Source organism: Amblyomma mixtum, chromosome 7 (assembly GCF_055824585.1).
Source record: "Amblyomma mixtum isolate Tamu chromosome 7, ASM5582458v1, whole genome shotgun sequence".
In the NCBI taxonomy this organism is placed as follows: domain Eukaryota; kingdom Metazoa; phylum Arthropoda; class Arachnida; order Ixodida; family Ixodidae; genus Amblyomma; species Amblyomma mixtum.
The window spans coordinates 147,838,533-147,856,045 of NC_143018.1; the positions used below are offsets into that span (position 1 = coordinate 147,838,533).

General features: G+C 48.9%; 1 protein-coding gene across 2 annotated transcripts in view; it reads right to left on the minus strand.

Moving 5' to 3' along the window:
* LOC149337810 (uncharacterized) overlaps positions 1–17,513 on the minus strand; it is a 309,160-nt gene that overhangs the window by 283,060 nt on the left and 8,587 nt on the right. Inside the window, exon 1 of one of the 2 annotated variants that reach the window (XM_089553541.1) lies at positions 8,437–8,685. The exons of the other annotated variant lie outside the window; for it this stretch is intronic. The gene's annotated coding sequence lies outside the window, so the exon portion shown is untranslated. Of the gene's footprint in view, positions 1–8,436; positions 8,686–17,513 lie in introns of those variants that run through there. 2 annotated transcript variants of the gene reach the window in all.

Genomic DNA, 17,513 nt, shown 5'->3' on the forward strand with positions numbered 1-17,513 from the left:
ATCGTATATCGCTCGTGACATATCATTTCGGAGTGATCCTCCAGATTCAGCTGCATCGTTAAAAAATCCCGTTTGATTCCTTGAGCTAGTTTCTTACTCAAAAATTCTGGACAGAAGCCTTTTTGAGCTGGAAAAATTTATTAGCGAAATTTTTAATATAATGCAAGATATCACTATACAAGCCTATATATGCACTGGCCACCCGACGGCAGTCTTATATTTTTTTCCCCATTAATTTCTTGCTTCAAAAGCGTTCCCCATAAGTTCTTCATGGCAGTCTTAACTGTTCAATGCGATCGATGGAAACACTCTAAAAGAAAGATTTGTCTGCATGTTAGAATAATGGACCATTACCTTCAATATTTTTCATAATAGTGTATTACAATTTTCTAATTACAGAATATTGTCCGAGAATGATGGACGTCAGCTTGTAATGCTAGAATAATTATTGTGTATAATTTTTTACTATGATGGTACTCCTTTTAACATATTCCTTTATATTTTGTGTGCACGTCTGGGTACTCTATTCAGTAGTGACCATGTGTAGTTCTTTTAAAGCTGAGGATTCTGTAATGAATCTTGAAGTTGCACACTGAGTAGCTTATTGTTTGCTGAAATCCGCTTTGATAATGCAATCGCCCTTACAGGATACTGTTCGGGGTCTGCAAGGTTCAATAAATAAATAAATTAAGCTCCGCCTTAAGGGAATGACGCGATAGCGTAGTGGGTTAATTCCCATATATGCAGAATGTCATTGTATACTTTACATGCACAGATCTCTCGGAGTTCTCGTACTACTGCTGGCTCAGCGGTGCAGCGGTGAAGCGATGCGCCACAGACCTGCGATGGAAGGTGCTCCCAGGCTGATCTTCCCGAGCGGCCAATCATAATTTAACTTACACCTTCCATGGCGGGCGGTTTGCTCACTATCCGGTGGACAGGTTGTGATGTCGCCGCAAGGTCACGTGACCTGGGTGATTGCTCTTCGGACACCACCTTACTCTGGCAGGCGATGCCATGTTGCACACACGGCGATACCCCGCTTTACATAGCAGAGTGAAGCTATCGCTTCTGCTATCGAAGCTATAAACAGTGACACACTGCCTGTAATGAAGCACCAGCTGTATTGACGGAACGGCGATAGCAACTCGTAAGGACATTTAAGTGACAGGTGATAGTGCTGATAGCGGCCTAGTGAACACTTATACGAATGGTCTATAGGCAGTCTATACACTTCTTATTGACTCTACTGACTTCTTATAGATATTGCTTGTTGTGTGTTCATAGTCTTGGTCAAATGTTTAGGGGAATCCCCCAAGGTGGAGTAGATTTGTAATAAGGGAGTAATTACTCATTGGCATCCACCCGAGCGCAGCCATACGGCTACAAAGGAAAGCTATGCAGCTTTCTCAGAAACTTCGTAGTTAAAGAAAAATTCGTCCTGGTCCGGGGTCTACAGGTATAGGTCCGGGGTATAGGCTGTCTACAGATGAAAGTCTACTAAAAGTGTATGGCCATAAATCTAAGATTGTCTATAGACTGTCTATGGCATTTGTGTTGCCTATACTGTTCTCTAGGATTTGTATATCGACAGTCTACAGGCTTTATAGACAGAAGTCTATAGACACTCTATAGACTGTCTAAAACTTTTTTGTAAGGGAATGTACAGATGGCGGCAGAAGTCGTGGTGGCGCAGGCCGTGCTCCAAGTCTGCAAACCACAGCACAAAGCAGAAAGGAATGCATTTCTTCCGCATCAATCCAATTAGTTGCCCACCAGTTTTGATGCGATATTGCTAAAGGTCCCGTTCAGCGGAAAGTCCGTCGCCGTCGGCAGCGTGCCCGAAAATCGCCGGGAAAGAAACCTCATCGGAGCCTGCCCGCAGGTTGGGAGCAAACAGCCCAGCGTGGGAGGCGACTGTCAAACGAGTGATTGGTCGTGGAGGTACCACCGGTGACAGCACCTGCCATCGCAGCCCTTACAACAAAAGTTTTAGACAGTCTATAGAGTGTTTATATACTTCTGCCTATAAAGTCTATAGACTGTCTATAGACAAAAGTCTATAGGCAATATAAATGCCATAGATAGTCTATAGACAATCTATATATTTATGGCCATACACTTTTAGCAGACTTCTGCCTATGGACAGTCTATGGAATATGAATAGACAAAAAGAAATATCTATAGGAAGGCAGTAGAGTCAAAAGTTTATAGACTGTCTATGGACCATTTTTATAAGGGAGGGCAGTGGCACATCGCTTAACCGCTGCACCACTGCGCCAGGAGGGTTATGAGGACTCCCTGCGAATTACGAATGTAAAGTTCAGAATGACCAATTCCGCATATGTGGGCATTAAACTATTAATGCTGTCACGTCATGCACTTCGGTTTTTTTTTTAACAGAGGCACTAATCCTGAGGAGGCCCTTTCAAAATCAAGAAATATAATGTAGATTTGGCGCTCAAGATCCATCGCTACTGTGATGTCGTGAATTATCTTTAAGAGCGCTGTTAGAGTAGAAAGTTCTTTTTCGAACCCGTGTCGCCTGTTGTTGATTATGTGGCAAGAAACGTCGAGAAATGACGCGATAAAAACAGCATTGCTGGCATTGCGTAACCAAGGTGTGAAAGAGGCGTTAATGCAAAGGTATTTGAGCATTTGTATAGAGACCCCGCCTCAACTGTAGTGCTCGAATAAAGAAAGTGACGTTCGAGAAAGGGCAAGGAGAAAAAATCTCGCTTCTGTGCGCCGTACGGTAGCAGGAGTCTTTCAGGGCATTCGATTGTGAAGACAAGGAGAGGGCTGAGTCGGGCTGGTTGGTTCGTGTTGAATGCTACGGCAAAACAGCGCTGACGGACGGGACGGAAGAAGACGAGACAGACACATGCGCTCGTCTCGTCTTCTTCCGTCCCGTTCGTCTGCGCTGTTTTGCCGTACCATTCGATTGTGAAGAGTTTGGTACGCTAATCAGAGGCAGACACTCCAGTAACCTAGCATTACCTGTTTACATTGTGTGCTGATTAATTCGGGGGAGGAACTACAGCACACTACCAAGGAACTAAACGCTCAGAGGAGAATGGTGGGACTGAGAATTATTATGAACAAAACGGAAGCATTCTGGCAAAATAAGAAGAGTTCACACTATACAGTGGTAAGGAAATATGCCTATCTTGGGCAAAAAGTGATCACAGATCCGGTGCCTTAAAGTGAAATAGCTAAGAGAACAGGAATATGGTGGAGGTATTCGGAGCTCTAGAATAACGGCTGACAGGTATCAGCCAAGAAGGAATAGGTACGCAAGAACCCAGCAGTCACCGAAAGCAAGTAGCATAGGGCAGTGTTCCCTCTTTTTAATATTTGCGTTCTAATCAATGGAATGATAGCAGTGTAACTCTTTTGTCGCTGAAAGATGAATGATTATAAAGCTGAAGAAAAGTCGAACCAGATGCCGTTGGTGGGACCCAAACTCGCCGTAGCGGCTATGTGACTATTGAGTTCCAAGGACGCGGGGTCGACTCCCGGTAGCTGCATTGCGACGCAGGTAAACTGAAAAAGCCAGGCGTGCCTTGTGCGACATCTTTGCTCATTAAACAATCCCAGGTGGCCTAAATTAATCGGCAACATTCCCCTCTGCCATAGTTTCTTGGGACGTAAATAGCCGCTCAAGAGAGTGGAGTCGCCGGTTCACTCTTATGGTGCGGCCTTCACTTTCTTTTCAGGTCGCTACAGAGAGACCGCTACGACCGCGCAACGAGATTCACGAGTGAAGCGACGAGCGCCACGTCGGAGCGCGCGACCGTCTCCGCTTCAATGGCGGAAGTGGTTGCGCTCGGGGGAATCGAAGGTCACCTGGGCATTTGCGCAAGTGTGGGCGGAAGACGCACCTGTGAGAACAGCGCTGGGTTTGCTGACCGCCGGAAAAGCACTGGGCACCTGAAACGGCCTGAAGCTGCATTTTTGGTAGCGAGATGACCAGCAGGTTCGGCTGCGTGTCTCAATACCCTATGCAATACCCTCTTCTGGTGGGTCTTTAGGGGTAACGTGAATATATAAATAAATAGACGTCTTTGTACTGTGTGGCAGAAGATTAAAAGCTGATGTCCTTCTTCGAGGGTGAAGGCATTTAGGAAGAGACTGCACTCGACAGACATACAACGCAACAGATATCTCGGTTTAAATTTTTATTTCTGTTATTTAACCATAAACTTGGAATAAATTCTTCACCGTATCTTAATCAAGAGAGCACCAGACAAACCCAATACTCCCACCCCCTCACTCTGACCCCGTACTTTGCAAAGACTAACTGATTTCAGCACTCTTTGTTTCCGCCAACCATAAATGACTGGAACAGCTTACCAGCTTCGTGTGTACGGTATCTTGACCTGACAAGTGACAATTGTTAGTTAGTTTTCTAGCTTGTTCTGTTAGATTTTTTTTCGCTTTCATGCCATTTCCCTCTGCTCGTGTTCTGTTTGCACTTTGGTATTTTGCTCAATTTGTGATCTATTCCTGTGTCCCCTCCTACTTGGGCCTCACGGCTTGCAGTATGTAATAAATAAATAAATAAATAAATAAATAAATAAATAAATAAATAAATAAATAAATAAATAAAATATATGGACCTCACGTAAGACGGCATGACCGGCGACGTAGGAGTCGAAGAACGCTCTACGTGGCGCGTCACTGCGAGCCCCTTTCGATGAACTCATAAGACAACATGACGGAAGACAACAGTCAGCGAAACTAAGGAGCTTAGGGGATGCTTTTGTTAACTTGTAGTTTTCATCAGTGCAAGAAGAAAAAAACAACCAGGCGCCGCCGGTGAGGTCCGGACCCGCGACCACCGAATCACGCGTCCGGTGCTCCAGTAACTGAGCTACGTCGACGGTATCTTCTGCTATCGAGGATATTTGTGTATTGCGTGTGACCTGACCTTGAGAGTGTTCACCAGCGCCACCCTTCTCCATAGGGGCGGACGTAGTGCGACTTGTATTACTGCGAGTGCAACGTAAGAGCATTGTCGAGCGGTAAGGGCGGAAGCTGTGCGAGAACCCGCTTGTGCTGCCTATGGCATGCAGACGTGCGCCGCTATATACTCGTACGAGGGTGGCACTGGTGAACTCTCTCAAGGTTCGGTTAAACTACGCATAAATTATAAGTTAATAAATCATTTACTAACCAATTATTTTAATCATAAATTAATTAGTAATTAATTAATTAATAATTAATTATTCTGCCTTCGAACGCAGAATATTCGACGTCGACGTAGCCCGGATGTAGAGTACCGGAAGCGAAATTCGGAGGTCGTGGGTTCGGATCCGATCGGTGGAACGTGGTTGTTTTTCATGTTTTATTAATTTCCCATTGATGAAAACTACAAATTAAACAAAAAAACATCGCCTATGCTCCTTGGTTTTGCTGACTGTTGGCGTCTATGTCATAACGAGCGCATCTGTGCTGCCCCTTGAATAAGACAGCGTGGAATGCAATGTAGTAAAATGGCAGTTTGGGCGAGTTGTTTAAGCATCTTGTAATAAAACAGCGCAAGGACACAGGACGAGAACGAAGAGAAGGCACACATCAGCGCCGTGTGTGTCTTCTCTCCGTTCTCGTCCTGTGTCCTTGCGCTGTTTTATTACAAGGTGGAATGGAAGACAACTAAAAGCTCGCTCATATTAGTAGGTCGTCAGTCTATTTAACCGTGATTCCTAAATTCACGATTCTTGTTTTTTCAAGAATTCATCACAGAGGAGGCCACATAACTCGGCGTTTTACGTAGGGCAGGTTAAGAGAAATGGTGCTTTTGAAACCGAAGTAGACACTCGTTTCTTTTCACATAAGCGTCAAATAAATAACTTTGACGCTCGTTCCTCACTGCGCATTGTTCAGCCTTAGTCGCAAATTGAGGCATCTTTACGAACGAAAAGAGCCAAGAGTGCCCTTAAACCTTTCAGGATTCTGGCAAGCTAGGTTTGAGGAAGCTAGCTAGCGTAGGAATAATATAAGCAACAGAAGCAAAGAGGAATAACATGTTTAAACTGCCCCATCACCTAACAACCACAAGATCCACCGTTTCTTCACGTGGTAACCTTCATCTTTCAGCCACAACACAAGTGTCCGTCCTGGCATGTCCTGAGAACGAGCAGTCGCGTGCATGCCGTCCTTCGACGTTCCCTAGCCTACCTTCCCAAAATTTTTGTGGATGGACGATTAGTAGAACCTAAAAGGTGTCGTTAAAAAAAAAAAAAAACACTAAGAGCGCTTTGCAACTCCTCCACAACTTCCCTCAACTCATGAGGACGCCACGCCCATACGGACCTTCCGGTACTGCGACCGCAACAATTCCTTCGTCGTGCAACTAGTGAAGAGCGGGAGAGCGCTGAGCACGCCTAAGGCCCGTCCGTAATCAGGGAGTGATTACTCATTACCCGTCTCCCCTCAAGCTTCCTAACCTCATTCTCTGCCTGCCACGCTTCTCCTCTCTTGGAAGGACTCGTTCTGTTATTTTACTTTTTTTATTTACAGATACTATGATCGTGTACAGATCATAGCAGGGTGCGACAAAACAAAACACAGGCATATAAACACACTCAAATTCATAACATCTGCAGGCACTTTTCAAACAGCAGTAAAGAATTATGATTAACCGTCGCGCTATTAAGTTTGTTCCAATCAGTAATTGTCCTCGGAAAAAAAAGAAGAATATTTAAAGCAGTTATCCCGTGCATTCAAAGGGGTTATTGTTAGTGCATGCCTTTGTCTCGTGTTATAACCTTAGGAGCAAGAAAAATAATTAGGAGTACGTACTTTAAAATGTCCTTTTATAAGCTGGAAAAAAAAACTTTAATCGACAAACACGATTGCGCTCAGCGACGGGGGGTAACCCACTTCGCCTCACGAGCTCGCTTAGAGATGCACGGCCATATGAGTAAAAAACAAATCTAGCTGCTTTATACGTCTCTGCTGCATCTTGCACGCCTCAGCAGTGTCCTTCGTGTGCCGCAGTTAACCCCGCACGTGCCACACTCTTCTGTACACACCACGCGTACCACACGTCTCTGTCGGCACCATGCACTTCTCCCATGCCTTCTGCAGCGTCCCACTGCCACAACTGCAGCGCCACCCACAGTGGCCCTTACAACCCTAAGGGGCGATCGCTTATCTCGCCCTCACATTACATGACCATGCATCTACCTGATTACACCTACGATACCAACATGCCCCGCTTGCACCCCCGTCCGGTATCACTTTCTGCCTTTAAACTTCCCGCTGCAATAGTTTTGTGGAACATCCACAAGTTCTCCATTCGTAGAGAAAGCACACCATCCGAATGAGCTGACATGCGATGTAAGTCGTTGGGAGATAGATTACAGTGGCTGCGACACAACCGCGATGAGTGGGCGCAGTGGCTTCCAGCGTGTCGCATGGGACGGGATGCTGTGGGCTGCGCCCTCGTGCACGGTGTTCAGCTGTGGGCCGGTGAAACATTGCTTATGGCGGCCACAGCGCTTGGCCGGTCAGGGATCCGTAGGGGATATCCGTTTTCAATGCGATGACATTTAGGTTGTCGTCTTGCGAACAACCACCGGGTTTCTCCGTTAAGAAACTCTGTACTTTGGCGAGAGGGTCTTGGTTGCATAAGCACCGCGAAATTTGAAAATCTGAAGACTAGAATCTCCGAGTGCCCTTCATTGATTATCATATGGGATTACACTAACCCGAGCCACTCTTCCTACCTTAATCTATAGAACACCTACCTACATAACACCTACACCTACCTTAATCTAGAGAAGTCTACCTTAATCGACGCACTAATCACCTTAATGTACACTAACTTTTACTAATCGACCCAGTAATCTCGACTACTGCACCTTAAATCATTTTCCGGCACGGGCCCATTTGAAAAATTTAGTGGTCCTTTGGAAGATTTGGGGGTGGGACAACTACCACATGCTATCGCATATCCTAATTTAATAATGTTGTTAAGGAGGAGCCAAGTTTTTCCTGTAAGTTTTCCGCGCTCAATTTGTTACTGGGTAGAATCTTGGAATCCGTAAGCAAGGTCTCAACAGGAGTCGGAGGCAAAAACAAGCGCTCTGAGACGCTTGCAGCGCGTATCTCCGCAACTCGGCGGGTGTGCGCCTCGGGCATGTCCGCATCTTGCAACGAACCTTGAGAAATGAAAGGGAGACTACTGTTGGGTCCCGTCTGGTATGCATGCAAAATGACACGCCAATTAGCTCACGCACACTGGCACGAAAGGAAAGGAAAACGTGGGGAAACACGGCTCTGAAGCTTGTGCCGTTATTAAGAACGAGCTGTCTTCATTGCAGGTGCAGCGAGACACAAGTGGGCCAGATGCACCGCTGCAACGGGCCACTGAAGCGACCCCGGGGGTCGCCGTGAAAAGCGAGAGCACTGGCTGCGCGTACTCACGTTGTCGCCAAGCGGCGTCGCGTATTCCACTCGGTATCCCAACAACGGAGTCGGTCGCTGTCTGTGCGGGAGTGTAGATGCCGATGAGCTCACACGAATGACCAAAACGCGCGCAGATGGCCCGCGTGTCCTGCGCGGCGCCGACGTACTCCCGCGAAGCGCTGCAGCGACGTCGGGCAGCGCCCACTGCCGACGCCTACGGGCAGGCGCGCGGGCGAGAGCGTCACTCCGGCGGCGGCGGGCGCCGTCACGCGAGGGCAAGGACGCCCCGGCTGACCGAGGCTGTGCATACGCCGCTCGGTGGCGCCGTGGCGGAAGTGCGCGAAGGCAGGAAAGGGTTGAGGCGTCGGAGATGGCGACTTCGCAATCCACCTTAGGGCGACTGAGAGGCTCTCGCAAGTGGTGAAGACTGCGAGCGAGAGAGAGCCCGCAGCAATTCATTGCACCCTGCAAGGAGGGTTCAGAGCGTGCGAGGGGCAATATGTGTTTGTAATAAGGGAGTAATCACTCATTGACATCCACCCGAGCGCAGCCATACGGCTACAAAGGAAGGCTACACAGCTATACAGGAAACCTATACAAAGGAATATTACAAATTCTACTCCACCTTGGGGGATTCCCCTAAACATTTGACCAACACAGTTCCCACTTCGAGTTATTGATCAATTCGCTCTCGTCCTACCATAAGCTTGCCGTCCTGGTTAGCTCAATTGGTATAGCGACTGCTCCGGTGAAGCGGGGGTCCTGGGTTCGAACCCCGGACCAGGACGAATTTTTCTTTAACTACGAAGTTTCTGAGAAAGCTGTATAGCTTTCCTTTGTAGCCGTATGGCTGCGCTCGGGTGGATGCCAATGAGTAATTACTCTCTTATTAATGAGTGATTACTCCCTTATTACAAATCTACTCCACCCTGGGGATTGCCCTAAATATTTGACGAATATGTGTTGTGTTGGGTTGTATTTAATGGCGCATAAGCGGCTAAGGCTCAAGGTGCCAAGCTCAAGCTCAAGACATGTTTACGCAAAAGGCATACTGGCGCTAAAAAAACGAAGACAATACACACAACAGGAGAGGACTGGCGCCAACTTTCAACTGAGTTTATTCACAGAAAAAACACTTAAGAACCACACTGCATGCAAAAAGATACAGACAAACCAGATACAAGGGGTGATTTAACAAAGATACACGTGCCAAACGGACCAAAGCAATAATTATAACGCTGACAGAGAGCCACTCAGAAACCTAATCTCTTGTTTTGACAATGACACAGATGGCTTGCTTATGCAGATATCGCCCCTTTGCTTGATGTAATAGGCTTCTATTATTTCACGCTCTAATCTGTCTTTTGACCTTGCAATAAATTTGGTGTTCTCAAAACCTGGACCACATTTGCAGCTTTTGCAGTGAGTGGCCATGTGGCTGCCATAGCCATTTTTTACAGCAATCTTGTGCTGCCTCACTCTTTCATTGTAGCACTGACCTGTCTGGCCGATATATTCCTTGCCGCAGCTTAGAGGAACAACATAGACAACATCAGCCGTGCATTCAGTGGCGCGAATTTGGTGTTTCTTTTTGCACTGCCTAACCATTCTTACTCTGTTGAAAGTGCAAACGCGCGACAGCTTGCAGGGAGCAGAAAGCACCACATTGATCTTATATCTGCTGGCCACTTTCTTCAAGTTGTGCGAAAGCCAGTGAATATAGGGAATCACCACCGTCGGTTGTTTTTCTTTATCCTTGTTTTTTTTTACCCTGTTCTCCCATCAACGTCCGCTTGCGCTTCTTAACCAGGTCCTCACTAATACTAGTGATGAGGTGTTCAGGGTACCCGGCTTGATGAATGCGTTCAATTTGCGCATCGAAGCTCTGTGCCATCTCATGCTCACACGATTTATCCAAGGCTGCATTCAAGCCTGTCGCAACGATTCCGCGCTTAATTAGCTTGGAATGTGCACTACTAAAAGGCAGTAGCTCTTTGCACGATCTCGGGTTGTAGGACCAACAAACATGGCGGTCCTGCTTAAATTGAAGTTTCAAATCAAGAAACTGCAGGCTATTGTTGTGGGGAACTTCATGCGTGAAACGGAGCCCTTTTGATTCACTGGTGAAAGTGGTGACTATGTCTTCAAGGATGGCGCTTGGTTTTGAACCTACATGATCGGTTAGCACAATTAGGTAGTCATCCACGTATCTAAATACCCTAACAACATTAGAGGTCAATAAAAGCCGGTCACTAACGCCAGTACGCCTTTTGCGTAAACATGTCATGCTACAACCGAGTAGCTCAAATCAAAGTATTGCTGGAACGTATTTCTTCTCCATTGAGCACTGTCCTGTCTTCCTCTAATAACCACACTGCAATTTTTACGTGTGTGAACCATTGCTGTAACGACTTGCCGCTCCCGTATGTTGGCATACTACATAAAACGTAGACTGGTGCCTCCGGGGGTTCAAGCCATTTTTGGTGCCGTACAACCATCGTGGGGACATGCGCGAAGGATTTGCAAGATCCTGAAGTCTGAAGCGTGGCGTCAAAACAGGTTGTTCAACGACTGGTTGCGCATCCTGTTGGACCATTTGACGCAGGCGCAGCGGAGTGCCCAAGACTACAAGAGGCTGGCGGCGCAGACAACGGAATTCCTATGGCACCGGATTAGAGCAAGCTTCCCCAAGGCGAAGGAGGTGCGACAGTCTTCGGCAGACGTGCGGGTCCTTGGTGATGTGGTTCTCGATCCCCGTGTGAAGTCAACACTGGAGAAGGGCCCCAAGTTCAGCTTTGAGCCACGGATGAAGAAACCTGAGCTCCTTGCCATGACCAGGAATGTCGCCAAAAGAGCTGGGGACAAGGATGAAGACCGAGCGACTTCGGATGCCTTGGATTGTCTGATGCACCATGTGAGTCGCAGTCGGACTTCTTATCCTCCCTTTAAGAAGATCAAGGACTACCTGGGGAAAAACAACCTTGAGATACTGCAAAACGACAAGGAAGGTGGCTTTATTATCCTTCCCGAAAAGCTTTTGAAAGAGAAAGCAGCTGAAGCTCTGCGGAAGCACTTCGTCGCAGTGAAGTTCAATCCCGCCAAGGCTAAGAACACCGCAGTAAAGCTGTTAACTGACATGAATTTGGATCCGCTGAAGAAACTGGTGAAGGATGCTGACAGAGAGTTCCTGGATGTTTTCTTTACGGGCAAATCTCACAAGCCAGGGTGCCCCCTACGCACGATTGTTTCAGAGAAAGGGTCCTGGCAGCTGTGCGTCGGCCATTTTCTTCAGCGACACACCCTTTTCTTATTCGCAGCTCCAATGAGGTTGTTCGAGAACTTAGGAATGGGTTGCCTGGAGCACTGTCTGCTTTTTCGCTTGATGTTACCGACCTGTACTATTCCATACCGCATACCGAAATGTTGATTTCTATCAAAGAGAAGATTGCATGCATAGGCGAACTGTCATTTCAGGACGAGACAGGTATTAGCTGTGATGGTTTCTTAACACTTTAAGATTTTAACCTTTCATCGACTGCAGTTTTTTTCAGCGATAAGTTTTATATTCAGCGTGATGGTGTTTGTATTGGGTCGTCCCGTGCGCCTATTTTAAGTGACATTTATTATGTGTTGACAAACGTGTTAGTGACCGGCTTTTATTGACCTCTAACGTAGTTAGGGTATTTAGATACGTGGATGACTACCTAATTGTGCTAACCGATCATGTAGGTTCAAAACCAAGCGCCATCCTTGAAGACATAGTCACCACTTTCACCAGTGAATCAAAAGGGCTCCGTTTCACGCATGAAGTTCCCCACAACAATAGCCTGCAGTTTCTTGATTTGAAACTTCAATTTAAGCAGGACCGCCATGTTTGCTGGTCCTACAACCCGAGATCGTGCAAAGAGCTACTGCCTTTTAGTAGTGCACATTCCAAGCTAATTAAGCGCGGAATCGTTGCGACATGCTTGAATGCAGCCTTGGATAAATCGTGTGAGCATGAGATGGCACAGAGCTTCGATGCGCAAATTGAACGCATTCATCAAACCGGGTACCCAGAACACCTCATCACTAGTATTAGTGAATTCCTGGTTAAGAAGCGCAAGCGGACGTTGATGGGAGAACAGGGTCAAAAAAACAAGGATAAAGAAAAGCAACCGACGGTGGTGATTCCCTATATTCACCGGCTTTCGCACAACTTGAAGAAAGTGGCCAGCAGATATAAGATCAATGTGGTGCTTTCTGCTCCCTGCAAGCTGTCGCGCGTTTGCACTTTCAACAGCGTAAGAAAGGTTAAGCAGTGCAAGAAGAAACACCAAATTCGCTCCGCTGAATGCACGGCTGATGTTGTGTATGTTGTCCCTCTAAGCTGCGGCAAGGAATATATCGGCCAGACAGGTCAGTGCTACAATGAAAGAGTGAGGCAGCACAAGATTGCTGTAAAAAATGGCTATGGCAGCCACATGGCCACTCACTGCAAAAGCTGCAAATGCCGTCCTGGTTTTGAGAACACTAAATTTATTTCAAGGTCAAAAGACAGATTAGAGCGTGAAATAATAGAAGCCTATTACTTCAAGCAAAGGGGCGATATCTGCATAAGAAAGCCATCTGTGTCATTGTCAGAACAAGAGATTAGGTTTCTGAGTGGGTCTCTGTCAGCGTTATAATCATTGCTTTGGTCCGTTCGGCGCGTGTATCTTTGTTAAATCACCCCTTGTATCTGGTTTGTCTGTATCTTTTTGCATGCAGTGTGCTTCTTAAGTGGTTTTTCTGTGAATAAACTCAGTTAGAAGTTGGCGCCAGTCCTGTCCTGTTGTGTGTGGTCTTCGTTTTTTAGCGCCAGTAAGCCTTTTGCGTAAACATGTCATGCTACAACCAACTAGCTTAAATCAAAGTATTGCTCAAGCTCAAGGTGTACCTTGCTCCAAGCGCCAAGCTCAAGGTGTAAAAAATTGTGATATATAGGATGTTGTACAATACTGTGTAGGGTCTGCTCGCGGGCAGGTCAAATCTCGCGCCGCTCACCGCGGGTAGCCTCGGACCCCTTCTTCCCGAGTGGTGGGGCGGGGGGAGCGAGGCTGGGAGAAAGCCTTTATAAGGCGTGACCGGGAAGGCTCGCGCGCTCTCGCTCTTGGACCAGCCCTGCCAAAGGACCACCTGACCCAGCTGCCACGACGACGACCGGCCCCTCTGATGTGAGAATAAACCGTTTGTACAAAGTCCTGCCTCGAGTGACTGCCTGTGCGTCCCCGCGCAGAGGAATTGCCCACAACTCTAAAAAAGCAGTGGTGTAATGGGCCTAAAAAGTTATTTCGTGCAACTTAGTAAAAATGTAAGAGAAAAGTTTAGAAGTGACTTATGGTAAAAGCTTTAAAGACGGTCAGGTAACCTCAGCAACCATTCTGGGCTGCGCTAGGATGTCGAGGCTCCCAACAAATTGTGCGAGTAGGAATAATAAAGTGCAAGAGATAACGGCGGACACCGCAGTAAACTACCACTCGCTAAGTGCGTTTTAATATTCAAATTCGTTTATTTCTGCCTTCAAAAAAGTGCAGATAGAGGAGCAGCAGAAAAAGCTGCGACACGCAGATTGCCAAAGTCGCAGTCACCTTTCACTTTGCTGCTGCTAGGCAGTAGTTTTTTTATACACACAAGTCATGACAAGTTTAGACATGAAAGAGAGACTGAATATATTGCCACGTATCATTGTAGCGTCCGTTCGTTCGCGCAAGGCCGCAGAAAAGGGGTGTTATCATTTTTGTTCGAGACGCGAGAAGCGACCGGTCTAATCTCGATTGTTCACAGCCATGAACAGCTGCATCTACGTGTTTCCAGATTACTCTAGATGATCTCGACCTGTTATCTCGAAGTTTCCTTGGCGGCTTTAAATTGAACGATGCCGCGAGCAGCGGGCATTCGTAGATCGACGATTGACGAGCCCGCTTGTTGCTTACGCCGCCACCGAGTGATTCAGTTCTTTTGCGGACGCAAGTCAGCCCTAATAAAGGGCTTCGTGTGCAAGTATTTCTGGTGTCTTCCTGACCGCTGGACTGCCGTCACTAAAACGTGACATCTGGTCGAGGTGCTGGGTAGCCTTCCATGTACCGGACACCCGCAGCAAGTCGCGACGCCAGCCCTTCGAGTCATTCACCGGAGGACTTGACTCCAGTCTACCACGCAGCCTCTTGGAGCCTCCAGCCATGACTTACGCCGCAGCAGTGCGCCGTCCTGCACCTCGACGACGGCACCTAAGCCCCTATCGCCATTAGCCAGCTGCGCTGGAGCGCCGCCCTCTCGCCCCAACTCGCCCGTCCTACGAGCGTCGCACACGGCCTAGGAAATGCGGCCAGTGGAGAACACCCGACCAGCGCCGCCAACTATGCTTCCATTGCGGAGAAGCCGGTGACATTCTCCGGTACTGCCCATAGAGGAGAATGGGCATCCGAGGATTTTCTTACGACGCCCCACGACCCCGATCTCGCCTGCGACCAGCCGCAATCGAAGAGTTCTTGCGTCGGGAAGAATACTTATCGCCGAGCCACCCATCTCGTTCTCCGTCGCCATCGTCACCGCGCTATGGATCTCCTAGCCGAGGCTACGCAGGGCGCGGACGCTCCCCCGGCCCCCGAAGGTTAAACTGAATAAAGCAGCCTCTGGAGGTGAGGTTGCTTCTGAGCGCAAGAACTAAGACCGTCCATCGACGAAAACACAAGACTATGCCTCAACTACGACAACGACCCCTACGACGACGGCCCCTACGACGACGACTCCTACGACGACGACGGCCCCTACGACGACGACTCCTACGACGACGGCGCCTACGACGACGACTCCTACGACGACGACGGCCCCTACGACGACGATGACTCCTATGACGACGACGACAACAACTACGACGACGACGACAACCACGACGACGACGACAACTACGACGACGACGACAACTACGACGACGGCGACAACTACGACGACGGCGACAACTACGACGACGGCGACAACTACGACGACGACGACAACTACGAAGACGACGACACAGCCAGACTTGAAGCTTTTACCGCTGCCCTTAAACATTATTACGAACGCTAAAGGACTCGAAGTTCGCATTCTCCGCATTTATTTTCATTTTAAAGCATCGAGACGATGCTTCTTTGTGAGGGGGGTAATGCCACGTATCATTGTAGCGTCCGTTCGTTCGCGCAAGGCCGCAGAAAAGGGGTGTTATCATTTTTGTTCGAGACGCGAGAAGCGACCGGTCTAATCTCGATTGTTCACAGCCATGAACAGCTGCATCTACGTGTTTCCAGATTACTCTAGATGATCTCGACCTGTTATCTCGAAGTTTCCTTGGCGGCTTTAAATTGAACGATGCCGCGAGCAGCGGGCATTCGTAGATCGACGATTGACGAGCACGCTTGTTGCTTACGCCGCCACCGAGTGATTCAGTTCTTTTGCGGGCGCAAGTCAGCCCTAATAAAGGGCTTCGTTTGCAAGTATTTCTGGTGTCTTCCTGACCGCTGGACTGCCGTCACTAAAACGTGACAATATCATAGTGATGGTTCAACAGCGCAAACACACACACAGACCAAGAAGGAGACAAGACACACACAGCGCTGTGTGTGTCTTGTCTCCTTCTTGGTCTGTGTGTGTTTGTGCTGTTGAACGATCACTATGAATCTACACCAACTAGCCCAATCTGCAGTTCTTCCACTGAATATATTGTTACGCGGCGGCCAGCCGAAGAATGAGACGTGGTGAACCATGGCTATGAGATGATTTAATGGCCGCTGGCCTAGCGCGGGCGCTCCGTCCCGCGCCACTGCCGGCTTCGTCTTCGTCACACTACCCGGGGCCTCCGAGCGATCGTCCCGATCGGTGACGAACAGACGGCGAAATGGCGATGGTCTTGAGTGAAGGATCGAACAATATGTAGAAGATGGTGCAGTGCTGGCCGCCACGATGAGAAAGATGAGAGAATGAGTCCCGGTCCACGAAGCATCCGGGCCGGAGGGTGCCAGGAGCTGACGGCCGAGGTCCGTGGACGCACCGGACGGCAGGGGCAGGGGGGCGGTGTCTTCACGTGTGGGTCTCGGGTCGGTCGTGTCTTGGGTCGTCGTACGTGTCTTGTGGTCCGGGCGGGGGACGGGGCTGGGGTGAGCGGCGAGGTCGGTTCAGGTCGGGCGGGCTGGGGCACGGACGGGCAGCGCGGACCAGGCACTCATGGGCTATGTCCACGGCAGGCGCAGGACACCGAAGCTCCGGGTCCAGGATGGCGATGAAGAGAACCCCGCATCCCACACCAAATGTTACGTGGCGGCCAGCCGAAGAATGAGGCGTGGTGAACGATGGAGAAGAGATGATTTTAATGGCCGCTGGCCTAGCGCGAGCGCTCCGTCCCGCGCCACTGCCAGCTTCATCCTGTTTGTAACATTTCCCGGGGCCACCGAGCGATCGTCCCGATTGTAAATAGAAGACGTCGAAGAAGGGTTGGGCGAAACGGTGATGGACTTCCAGGTCCAGGTTAGAAGTGGCAATGTGGTGAAGTGCTGGCCGCCACAGTGGATGAGATGATCAAAGGATGAGTCCCGGTCCACGAAGCATCCGGGCCGGAGGGTGCCAGGAGCTGACGGCCGAGGTCCGTGGACGCACCGGACGGCAGGGGCATGGGGGCGGTATCTTCACGTGTGGGTCTTGGGTCGGTCGGGGCTCGCGTCGGTCGGGTCTCGGGTCGGTGGGGTCTCGGGTCGGTGGGGTATTGTGTCGTCGTGTCTTGTGGTCCTGGCGGGGGACGGGGCTGGGGTGAGCGGCGAGGTCGGTTCAGGTTCGGCGGGCTGGGGCACGGCCGTGCGGCGCTGACCAGGTACTCACGGCCGACGTCCACGGCAGGCCCAGGACGCCGAAGCTCCGTGACCAGGATGGCGATGAAGGGACCCCAGCACCTCATACCAAATGTTAAGCGGCGGCCAGCCGAAGAATGAGACGTGGTGAACCATGGCTATGAGATGATTTAATGACCGCTGGCCTACCCTATTGAAAAATCCGGTATCGCGGCAAACCGGATTTTATCGGAACATATAGCTTTCATACCGGTCCGGTAT